Below are 12,732 nucleotides of genomic sequence, written 5' to 3' on the forward strand. Positions count from 1 at the left end.
AGTCTATGGCTGTGTATAAAGGTGATTAGCACTGTGCCGCTACTGAAACAAGTGTCCATATTTTAAGAAAAAACTGTGCCAGCAGGGGTTAATATAATAATGCAAATGATCTGAGTCAATTAAAACAGGAGGCTGTCGCACAAACGAGCCAGAATCATTCAGAAGTGGAGTGGAGATCAGCTGAATGCTGAAAGACCTTCTGCCTTGTAGTCATCATAAGGGAATGGATGACAAATGGATGAACGGATGGGGTGGGGGGGTGGGGGGGTTGGGGGGTGGAAACAGAATCAGATCAGATGGGTCACTTTTCAAATTGTAGCCCTGTCGTGTGGCAGTACCAGTCCCAGGTATTATAATCAAAAGATTAAAAAACCTGTTCTACAAACTGCCAGCATTCCAGAGACAAACAAGGGTCTCACGGCTGAAGTCTGAATGAATCACCTACACAAAACATTTTTATTGAGTTAGCTTCCAGAGCTCAGGACTGTAATCGTTTATGTGCTGAGAGTGAATGCCACCCATGAGAGACATGCCTTCCTACAGATAATCATTTAAGTGGAGAACATCCACTGGGTCCCACCCACGGTGTGGCGGTATGCAGTATGCACAGTATTCAGGAATAGATTGCCTTTTTAAAGATCGCCTTTCCTCACATTGCCAAATAAAAAACATGCTAAAATAAATAAACAGATAAAAATAGAAATAAACCCATGTTGGGGGGAAAAAGTTTCACACCTACGATGCTCAGAAGCCTCGGTCAATGGCGGGGCGGTCTGTAGCGTAGTGGTTAAGGTAAATGACGGGGACACGCAAGGTCAGTGGTTCTAATCCCGGTGTAGCCACAATAAGATCCGCACAGCCGTTGGGCCCTTGAGCGAGGCCCTTAACCCTGCATTGCTCCAGGGGAGGATTGTCTCCTGCTTAGTCTAATCAACTGTACGTCGCTCTGGATAAGAGCGTCTGCCAAATGCCAATAATGTAATGTAATGGATCTGCAGTACACTGGGTGTAAATACAGAATGACACAGCCAGTCGATGTGGATGGGGAGGTATAAAAATCTCTGGCTTGAGGTTGCAGTGTCTATTCCAGGCCGGGAGGCTGCTGGTTTATACTTAGAGTGAATTATACTGCAGTTAATAGCCACCTAATGGATATAATGGATAACAGAAATGTGGATATATTCATTTTCCAGCTTCCAGCTCTGCCGTTGCCAAACAATGGCCATTATAGCATGAAAGAAGGTAGAGCTTTGGGTGGATATATGCATTCTCAATTACTGGCAAACAGCAAAACAATTCCAATGACTTAAAAAGAGGCTGGTGACGTATTCACAAAATGCTATGCTTAGACACCACTGGCAGGTTGTTGTTAGAAGTCATGCGTGTTTGCTCACGTGGGATCTATTCTCTGCCTGGTGACATTCACACGTTTGAGTAACTGAGAGTTTGGGAGAAAAATGTGACATACACAACATGCCCATGCACGTACACACACATGCGTACATACACCCACACACACATACACACACACACACGCACACAAAGTCATAATATTGTATAATAATTGTATAATCATTTGCAATAATAGCAATGAACAATTTTTAATTGCTTAATTCAATTGTCAAAGATATTGCATGACCACATTAATAGCAACCTTCATATACAAAGATAGATAATAGCCACTAAGTGGATAAATTGGTGATCTGTCTATCTAATCTATTTTGAAAGGTAAATTTTGCCATGCCATACATTGGGGTCAATGGATTACATTATTCATTGCAATGTTATACTCATGGCTGGATGGTCATTTGCAGGGTTTATACATTTTCAACCTGAAATATTCATATCACTGATACATTATTAATTATGGCTCTCAGAGGAAGAGGACACATGAATGAACTTTCCCACTTATCCGACATCGCAGAGATGCTCGACGTACGCGTTATTACACAGTGAGTCAGACTTACTCAGAATAGGGCACTTTTTAAAACGTGCTTCGACAGGATCAATTGGGAAACTCACGATCATTTTGCAATACGTCCCCAATCACTGGCCGAGATTAGTAGGCCTATTTGCAATTTGCCATGATTCGTTCTCGAGGAACTTGATCACGGTCGGTTAAGGGAGCGGTTCCTGTTAGCACATCAGAGCCTTTGTTAACCTCACACATATTTGAAGTCGCAGTTGGCGAGTGAGCGTGCGTGAGCTCTGTGAACGCAACTTGTGGAGGGAAATTCAACTTGGCAGCGCTCTCCTGCTAGACAAACAAGCGGTCCTCTTTCGGATAAAACCAAAACGATTATAACTGCCCAAATAATTGGAATCCGCCAAAAAAGAAAAGAAATCGGATTAAAATTTTCATTTCACATTTTCAACGTGGAAGACCTGGAGAAATTAATTGACGAGTACTTTTATCGGGACATAATGGAAGACAAAACTCACCTGCCAACAGAAACCGGCAACCCTTCAAAGAGCTCTGCAAAATACTGTGGCCAATATTTAAAAAAACACCGAGTTCAGGGAAAGAGTGTCTCCTTTGTGGTGGACAAACTATACATTGACGGACATTTATCTCGAGACTGCGACACCACACCCTGGCTTTTCTCAAATATTTTAAGGTTTGCAATGACCCTAAGATCATAACCTCCTAATGTACCCAGCCCATTCCATTACTGGTAGCATTCAGTGTTATCTGTACTATGGACACTCCACTTTTCTCTCCTTTTTTTCTTTTTCTTTTTCTTTTAATTTTCTCTTTTCTTTTTTCTCCTTTCATTCACTCTCACTCTCTTTCAAACACACATGCACACACAGCCTTTTGTCTCTCATGCATTGTTTGATGTTTGTCTCTGTACCTATCTGTGCCTAGCTGTCTTTCTGTTTTAAAACTAGGAGTAAGAAAGAAACAGTACAGACATGGGGAAACCCATTCAACCTCTTGTGCGGGAAAACAGACCCCTCCTAAAAAATGTCAATCAAATTCATAAACTGGAATAAACGTGGGATTAGTATACAGGCAGAGAAAGTTCAAATTCTAAATAACCTCACCAAATTGCATGCAGACGTATGCTTCATACAAGAACTCTGAGCCTCAGAAGTTAAAATCCATTCATTCATTCAAGTTTTCTCATATACCTACAACTCCAAGAAAAGAGGCTATTCTAATAAACAAAATAATACCATTAATCCATAATGCAACAATTACTGATCCTGAAGGAAGATATGTCATCATCAATGCCTCCTTCACTAAATGATATTTCAAATTCAACAATAATAATCGGAGACGACTTCAACACCGTCATCAACCCTGCTTTAGACAGATCTAGCCACACAGGTAATACTAGAAACTGGCACACCCCCAAAACACTGAAACAGTACATGAGTGATTTTGGTCTTGGTCTTGATTTAGGTGGTGATAAAAAAAAATATTCATCATCCAGAGAATATGGCTGGATGGCCATACACATACTTGGATGGAATACACATACTTCTTCCCAGTTCATAAATCATTCTCTCGCATAGACGTTTTCCTCACAAGTAACTCAATCATATCTGATATTTCAGACTTTAAAATCCACCCCATCATAATCAATGACCATGCCCCTGTGTCCTTCAATCTAAACACTATGCAGTTCAAACTACCCATGACCAGATGGCGTTTCAATATCTCACTGCTTAAAGATGCTGATTTTAACACCTTCTTCACTAAAGAATGGGCATCCTTCTTGGAAATAAATGATTCTCCAGAAATGTCGCCCTCAATACTCTGGGAAACTGCAAAAGTAGTGCTGAGAGGAAAAATAATTTCATACTCTTCACATAAGAAAAAAAACTTGAACTTGAAAACAATTTAGAACAAAAACTCAAAAAGAATTGAATGGCATGCATTCTTGTAATCCCACAGAAGAAATACAGAATGAATTAGCAGCAACCACTTCTCAACTAAACAATATCATAAACAAAAATCACTAATCCATCCAGATCAAACCGGATTTATCAAAGGAAGAAACAATAGGGGACAATAGCGTAGGATTTTCAATTTAATTCATACATCAAATCAAAACAAAACTAAAACAATAATCACTTCACTAGATGTAGAAAAGGCATTTGTCAGAGTAAATTGAATAAAAAACCCCCCAAAAAAACTCACATATTTAACCGGAGCGACACTGTTAGAGGAACATGGCCCAGATCGTAGGCTTTATACTGTGGTGATAACAGGACAGGATCTGAAGCAGGAAATGGCTTTGAGCAGCAAGTGGACCTTGGCCTGGCATTCAGTCATTGCAGAAGACTCTCAACCCCTGTGTGATGTAAAGATCACTGTTCCACTCTTAAACCCCAGCCCTGTGTGATGTAAAGATCACTGTTCCGCTCTTAAACCCCAGCCCTGTGTGATGTAAAGATCACTGTTCCGCTCTTAAACTCCAGCCCTGTGTGATATAAAGATCACTGTTCCACTCTTAAACTCCAGCCCTGTGTGATATAAAGATCACTGTTCCACTCTTAAACTCCAGCCCTGTGTGATGTAAAGATCACTGTTCCACTCTTAAACTCCAGTCCTGTGTGATGTAAAGATCACTGTTCCACTCTTAAACTCCAGCCCTGTGTGATGTAAAGATCACTGTTCCACTCTTGAACTCCAGCCCTGTGTGATGTAAAGATCACTGTTCCACTCTTAAACTCCAGCCCTGTGTGATGTAAAGATCACTGTTCCACTCTTAAACCCCAGCCCTGTGTGATGTAAAGATCACTGTTCCACTCTTAAAACTCCAGCCCTGTGTGATGTAAAGATCACTGTTCCACTCTTAAACTCCAGCCCTGTGTGATGTAAAGATCACTGTTCCACTCTTAAACCCCAGCCCTGTGTGATGTAAAGATCACTGTTCCACTCTTAAACTCCAGCCCTGTGTGATGTAAAGATCACTGTTCCACTCTTAAACTCCAGCCCTGTGTGATGTAAAGATCACTGTTCCACTCTTAAACTCCAGCCCTGTGTGATGTAAAGATCACTGTTCCACTCTTAAACCCCAGCCCTGTGTGATGTAAAGATCACTGTTCCACTCTTAAACTCCAGCCCTGTGTGATGTAAGGATCCCAGCTCAGGTCGCCCCTCATGCTAAGCGTTGTTTCCCCTCTCAAACAGACATGCATGTTCAGGAGATATTACGTTACATTACATCAGGGATACACACATATGGGCCTTGGGACTAGCAGCGCTGGTGGTTCTCATTCCAACTCTATAATCAGGCACTGATTTAGACCTTAAAACCCCAGGTGAGTGTAGACTCACTCAGACTTGAGTATTGTTAGCATTTAGCAGACACTCTAACATTTTAATATCCATTAATACAGCAGGATATACACTGAAGCAATTCAAGTTAAGAACTCAATGGCAGTGTCCCACCTGGGAGTTGAGTATGCAACCTTTCCAGAACTTCATTTTTTGAAATTATACTACACTGCTTAATGTTCCATAACCATTATACTACACTGCTTAACGTTCCCTAACCATTATACTACACTGTATAATGTTCCCTAACCATTATACTAGACTGCATAGTGTTCCCTAACCATTATACTACACTGCTTAACGTTCCCTAACCATTATACTACACTGTATAATGTTCCCTAACCATTATACTAGACTGCATAGTGTTCCCTAACCATTATACTACACTGTATAATGTTCCCTAACCATTATACTACACTGCTTAACGTTCCCTAACCATTATACTACGCTGCATAATGGTCCCTAACCATTATACTACACTGCTTAACGTTCCCTAACCATTATACTACGCTGCATAATGGTTTAGAAGTTTCATCATATGTTTTATCATTAATATTGGTGTGGAAAACAAGTTTGAGATGGTAAAGAACGAGGATGATTTACTACTGCGAGGGAACGGTGGAGACAGATATTCATTGAATCCAGGCCAGTATGTTTTAAGCTGAACTGGCGCAAAACTTATTCACCTGTTCTGCATTACAGCTCCCACAGCCATTCAAAGCGCCAGATGTGCGAAAATCCCTCTTTCTCTGAGGAGTTCAGTTCTGCAGCCCAGCTCCTGTGAGAGCTGCATCCAGCCTAACCTCAGGGATTTGGCAAAATACAGGAGCATCCCACTCGCCTGGGATACATTGCTGCCGGGTTGCTTACTGTAGGACACACACACACACCCACACACACGCGCACCCACCTACACACACACACCCACACACCCACACACCCACGCGCCCCCACCCACACACATCCACACACACCTACACACACACACACACACACACACACACACACACACACAGTTTTGCTTAGCTGTGCATCAGGCAGTAGGCTCTCTAATAATTGCAACACCTACTGTGATGCTTGTACTAATTAGTTGTCAGCCATATTCCTTATTTTGTACTGTCTATAAATAATACAGGCGTGGTGAGCGTATTCTCTTGGTATAGCAGTCAGGTAGTGTACACAGAGAGATGCCGATGGATGCAGAAGGAAGAGACATGTGCAATAAATCACATGGTGTTACTGACGGATTACACTGAGCATTGTGTCTCCATAAGCAATGTTACTGTAGGAACACAACTTTTCTTTCTGAACTTCTTCTTCTGCTCTTGTTTCTCAAGTTGTCTATTGGACTAACAACACGTTTCTTGTTCAGCTTGTGTGGGTGTGTCTGTGTGTGAGAGAGAGCATTTGTTTGTGTTCAGTTGTATGTTAGACAAAGATCAAAAATATTGTTCCTCACCTACCTCAGTACGTACACAAAAATGCACATGTTTTATTAACAGTTTGCAGAATATATGGCAGTATATTAACGGTAAAGCTGGCTTCAGTATTGGGCAGTTGGGAGTAATATAAATAAACGTGTTTTGTTGGGTTTCATAATTCACAGTTTATGAACTAATGTCATAAATGATGGCTGTATTGTATGCAGGGTGCTCGTTGTTTCTGTCAACTTGCTTATATTGCTGCTCTGGCGTTGAAGTGGAAAAGTAAAAAAAAAACTCAAAGCTTTACTGTTTACTTAAAACTCATGGAAATGTGTCTATACATGCAGCTATCAATAAGGGACATCTTCCACAGGACAATTCTTAGAATATGTTCTTCCCTAGATGGATGGATAGATTATGAATTATTGCATAATGATCTTGCTGTGAAATCCATCATAAAAAGCACATTATTGACCCTGTTTTTCCCTCTCTTTCTCTATGCAGCTGATGTGACCACATATCCGAACGGTAAGAAACTGATTTTAATTTCACCTGTTTTTCCCCCCCCCTCATACTGTCCTTTAGTTTGTCAAATCCTCATCTCTAATTGACTGTGCAAAGTGTAAGCGCTGGATGGAAATAAGCCTTGATATTCTGTTGTTTGTTCATGGTGGTTTTTCGCTGCTTTGCGATTCTTCCTCCAGTATTCCCATATGCGAAAGTCAAACACATAGCGTCTATTCTTGGCAACATTTCTGTGCGCGGCGCTTTAAATTAAAATTTTATTTAAATGAGAGGCAAATGGCCTAGATTGTTCAAAGGATCATCGGCAGTTGTTGACTTAAGAAAGGAAGTCTGTGTCTATACAAACGGGAAAATGAGGATTTAACGTCACGGTGAAAAATGATTGTCTGCAGTGCCTGCTAAAGCCTACAGCCGCTGTTCGTATTCCTTATTCCTGCAAGACTTAAATAGAGTCCAGGATTAGGTAGACACCTGGCAAATTTAATTTAGCCTCCAATGTAAAACGGGTCCGCGTGTCGGCAATAAGAGGACTAAAACAGGATTATTTTATGGGGGTAGAATATGAGAAATATGAAAAAAAAAAGAAAAAAGACTTAATAATAAGGTAATATAACATAATGTGCTGGCGGGAAAAGGCCATTCAGCCCAGCAATGCTCGCCTTTTCCTACCCCTAAGTGAGTGTACCTACTCTTTAGTTTGCCTAAAAGATAAATAGTATCTAGCGCCGTATCAAGCCTGGTCTTGAAAACCCCCAGTGTTTCTGCCTGCACTACACGTCTTGACAAGCTATTTCACACAATGACCACTCGCTGTGTGAAAAAATACTTCCTAATATCTGTATGGAATTTCTCCTTTAGCAATTTTTTTGCCCTCTTGTTCTGCTAACCAAACTCAGCCTGAAAAATCACCTAGTTCACTTTTTTTTTTTTTTTGTGATCAACATTTTTATTGTTTTTTCAAATGGAGGAGGGGGGGGGGGGGGGGGGGAGGTTACAGACATATCAAAAGTCATATGTTAAATTGAGAAAAAAAAAAAAAAAAAAAAAAAACATCAGCTTGGTAAGACAATACATAAAGCAACAAAAACAGCAGATAGCAGATTGTTGTTGTCCCTAGTCCAAGAAATTATCCTGGATGAGAAAGAGTTCCAAGATTGTACAGTCACTGGTTGTGCCTTATTAAGTCGCGCAGTTGTATGTTCAAGGTTGACAATGTTGACAAGGCTATGGATCCAAAAAGATTTCATACACATATCCGGCGTAAACCAGTTTTTTAAAATAGTTTTTTTTGCAGAGGTAAACCCTGAGAATACCATTTTGAACTGAATTTGCTTTAGATTGATCTCAGAATTATCATTAAGGAGACAAAAACCAGGATTAGGAACATAACAAATATCAAGTATATCCGCTAAAACTGAGTTTACATGAAACCAGAACTTAGAGATAACTGGACAATCCCAAAACATGTGTAAGAATGTTCCGGGTGAAGCAGTGTTACATATATGACAGTTGTTAGTAACTTGCAATTTCATCTGGAATCTCTTATAGGGTGTGATGTAGGCTCTGTGTATGGTTTTGAAGTGAATTAGTTGGTGAGCTAGGTTCTTAGAAGTCATACTTAAATTGCACCATATTCTCTCCCAATCTAAGTTTATATTCCAACTCCCCAGCTCCCTGTTCCATATGGATTCAATTGGTAAAGCCTTGGCCCTGTGCTGAATCAGTGTACTATATATTAAAGAGACAGAAGATCTGCCCAGTAATGGTGCAATCCATTGTAACATGGGATGTGAGGGGAGAGGAGAATTCCAGGGAACTCCATATGTTTTTAAGGCAGATCTTAGCTGAAAGTAAACAAAACCTAGTTCACTTTGTTAATCCCTTTAATGCATTTAAAATCCTAAATCAAATCCCCCCTTTTACTAAGCTTAAAGAGATTAAGCTATCTATCCTAAATCTATCCTCATAACTCTTATCTTTTATTCATGGAATCAATCTATTTGCTCTCCTCTTTGCCTTTTCCAGCACCTCTATATCTTTCTTATAGTGCAGTCCCCAGAACTGCACACTGTGTGATCTACCAACAGTATTGTATAAGGTGAATATATCTTCCTTAGGCTTATACTCAATACTCCTGGCTATGTATCCTAGCATCCTGTTGGCAATTTTTACTGCTACCGTACATTGACTAGAACCTGAAAGGCTTTGGTCAACTATTACGACCACCTTTTTTTCCAACCTGTGCACTTTCAAATTTTGTACCAGACATACAGTAAAGTAATCCCGCCTTATGTTTTCATGTAGAACTTTACATTTAGTTCTATTGAATTTAATTCGCCCACTTCTGTTCCTGTTGAAATGTTCCTGTATGACCTTAGTCAGTCTCTGTCAAGGTAATTTATATAAATGAGAAAGAGCAGTGGCCCAAGCCCCGAACCCTGTGTGACTCCACTTCCTGACGCCTGAGTCTACCTGGATGTACAGTACGTAGATATTCTGCCAGAGCAGTATTAAAGGCAGTTTTTAATATTAAGATTTGCAGCAGTAAATACAATACAGTGTTATACAATGCCTCTATGAGAACATGGCTCTGGGCACTACCACACTATTGTGACAGATGTTTCTAAAAATGTACTGAGAAGGGCAGCTACAGCGATTTCAGGCATTAAACATTCAGGTTTAGAAGAGAGTCACTTTTGTGCTAACAAGTGAATTACTCAGCGGCACTTAATTAAGGTTTGTAGCGAATTTACACTGTAAGGCAAAAATTCAGAAGCTGGCGTATTACCAGTGGGTGTGACAGTGGAATTAGACACAGGTGGAAAGTTGGAAGTGCTTTTGAACAGAAATTCAGAAGCTCTGGACTTAGCTGAGGCTTACCATACCTCATTGTCAAAGCAGAGTTCCCTTGAGTGCTCAACACCTGGCTTGACATGGTACTGCTGCATACGCAATCATATAAAAATGTGTTAAAATGTATCCAAAAGCCTTTTATCATTGTAGAATGTACCTATGTGTTGAAGTGCAAGAAGAAACATCTATAGTTTTTGAAATAGGTAGTACGTGTAAATACGTCTGTGACAATTCAATTTAATTCAATTTAATTTAAAGTCACACATGAAGCTTGTGTCTCCGGAGCATAAAAACAGAGTGATTTAAGTGTGACGCAAGGTGACTGGACAGGGAAGCGCTCTCCCGTTCAGGGCAGTCAGCATCTCTTTAATGGTCAGAAGAGCACTTATGCTAAGTTGATGGTCGGGCTTTATTTATCTCGGCTATTAATCCTGATATGACGCGACTGGGAGAAGCGCCTCCCCGTTGCACAGTCCAGCGCCCGGAGACGGTGAAGCCTGAGAGGTGCCACAGCTCCAGAGAAACCCGGGACGCTTTGAGGGAAGCTGCAATTAAGCCCGCTGGCAGAGAAAACGCGCGGATTGTGCGGAATGGTAGCCTGCCCCGGGGGAGACGGACAGATGGAGGTTTACAGAACTCAAACGTCGCCCGGCGCAGCGGGCCGGTGAGATGCAGGTGGACTCTACTGTACTACATATCGCACTTTTTCCCCTGCTGTTCTACCGACGGTGACGCATGTTTGCGGACAACTTCTTTCGCATCTTTGGCTGCTCATCAGGAAATCAAATTAACACCGTAGTGGGGTGTTTGTGTGTGTGGACACGTCTTTGATCATGTCTTTTCCAGCCCCCCTGGCCACCCACTTGAAATCTGCATAATTATAATTGCTAATAGTTAGAGACCTACTTTATTCATTCTTAAATTGAATATCTTTTTTTTAATTTTTTTATTATGGTAAAATAAACAGCTGTGTTTTTATTATTATTATTTTTTATTTTTAGATATCCGGCAAATACAGTATATGAATGATTTAGCTACAACGCTACCCAACTCATCTCAAAACCAAACTGCTTGCTTTCTTCAGCCAAAGCCATGACTTTTAACTGGAGATTTGGTCTTTTGACTACTCAGTCCCTGTGTCTACATTTTCATACATGCAGTTAATGGTATTGAAGGCTGGGATAGTACAGCAGAGGTTTCACTCCCCCTGCAGCTTGGCTGAGTGTACAGTTCAGCCGCCCTACAGAGTCAGAGTCTGCTCAACAACACCATAACAATGGCTTGACAATCATAATGCCTCATTTTTTGGCATATGCTACAGGGCGGCCTGTAGCGTAGTGGTTAAGGTAAATGACTGGGACACGCAAGGTCGGTTCTAATCCTGGTGTAGCCACAATAAGATCCGCACAGCCGTTGGGCCCTAGAGCGAGGCCCTTAACCCTGCATTGCTCCAGGGGAAGATTGTCTCCTGCTTAGTCTAATCAACTGTATGTCGCTCTGGATAAGAGGGTCTGCCAAATGCCATTAATGTAATGTAAGGTAATGTAATACCTCAAGCAGAGTGCAGAAGGAGATGGTTACCATGCCCTGCAGAGTCAGAGTCTGCCCTACAATACCGTAACAATGACTTGACAACATTACATTACATTACATGTCATTTTGGCTGACGTTTTTTAGCCACAGCGACTTACAATTAATTAGACTAAGCAGGAGACAATCCTCTCCTGGAGCAATGCAGGGTTAAGGGCCTTGCTCAAGGGCCCAACGGCTGTGCGGGTCTTATTGCAGCTACACCGGGGGGATCGACCCACCGGGTCCCAGTCACGTACCTTAACCACCACGCTACAGGCCGCCCCGTTAGGACAATCATAACGCCTCAAACAGAGTGCAGAAAGAGATGGATGCAGCCGCAGGTCATACCCCGGGCCGTCAGGTTTTCCGGCTGGTTCCGTCCCCACATTCAGCCGTCCCCCAGCATGACGTCAGCTGAGGCTTCTTTGACTACATGTGTTAGGCAATTATCGGCTCACACCTCTCCATTCATCCACGCTGATAGGCTAATTGCCACTTAGCAATGACCGCAATGTGTCCACAGTCACACGCTGTTTTCAGCGCGGTTAAGTACAGATATGTGACAGTAGCATTATTTTTATGGTGCTATATCCTTGCTTTTTAATCCGTGGGAAGTTGCTTACACACATTAAAGGTGCAAAAATGAGTTGCAGCAGGGATACGGAAATTAAAATAAATTGATCTAAAAACGGATTAAATGAAATGGTTTAATAGGTTTAAACTTGTGATGAAATTTATTCAAGGATGTATTTTAACAGTGTCATCTTTCTTAAATCAGTGCTTGATGCTGCTTGTCCATATGAAGATGTGCATTTTCTGTATCACTGTTGGTTGGAAGGGACAAGTATGATTCTGCTGTCTGTGCAGTATTTGGAAATATTTTCCCATCTGTCCCTCAACTGACTCAGTGCCACTGCAGTGCTGATTTAATGCGCAAATAATTTATACGTTTGGAAAAAAACAAACAAACAGGAAAACACTGTTCTTGTCGAAACCTGGAATCAAGTCCAGTGGGAGTTTTGTCAGCTTGCTTGGGGTCAAAAGCCCAAACAGCCTCCAGGTTTC

At 41.3% G+C, this 12,732-nt stretch overlaps 1 protein-coding gene across 1 annotated transcript in view; it reads left to right on the plus strand.

The window, feature by feature from the left end:
• Positions 1-12,732, plus strand: part of LOC133131309 (receptor-type tyrosine-protein phosphatase delta-like) — a 391,331-nt gene that overhangs the window by 74,279 nt on the left and 304,320 nt on the right. The window contains exon 3 of the mRNA XM_061246612.1: positions 7,222-7,245. The gene's annotated coding sequence lies outside the window, so the exon portion shown is untranslated. The remainder of the gene's footprint in view (positions 1-7,221; positions 7,246-12,732) is intronic.

The sequence above is a fragment of the Conger conger genome, chromosome 6 (assembly GCF_963514075.1).
Source record: "Conger conger chromosome 6, fConCon1.1, whole genome shotgun sequence".
Classification (NCBI taxonomy): Eukaryota; Metazoa; Chordata; class Actinopteri; order Anguilliformes; family Congridae; genus Conger; species Conger conger.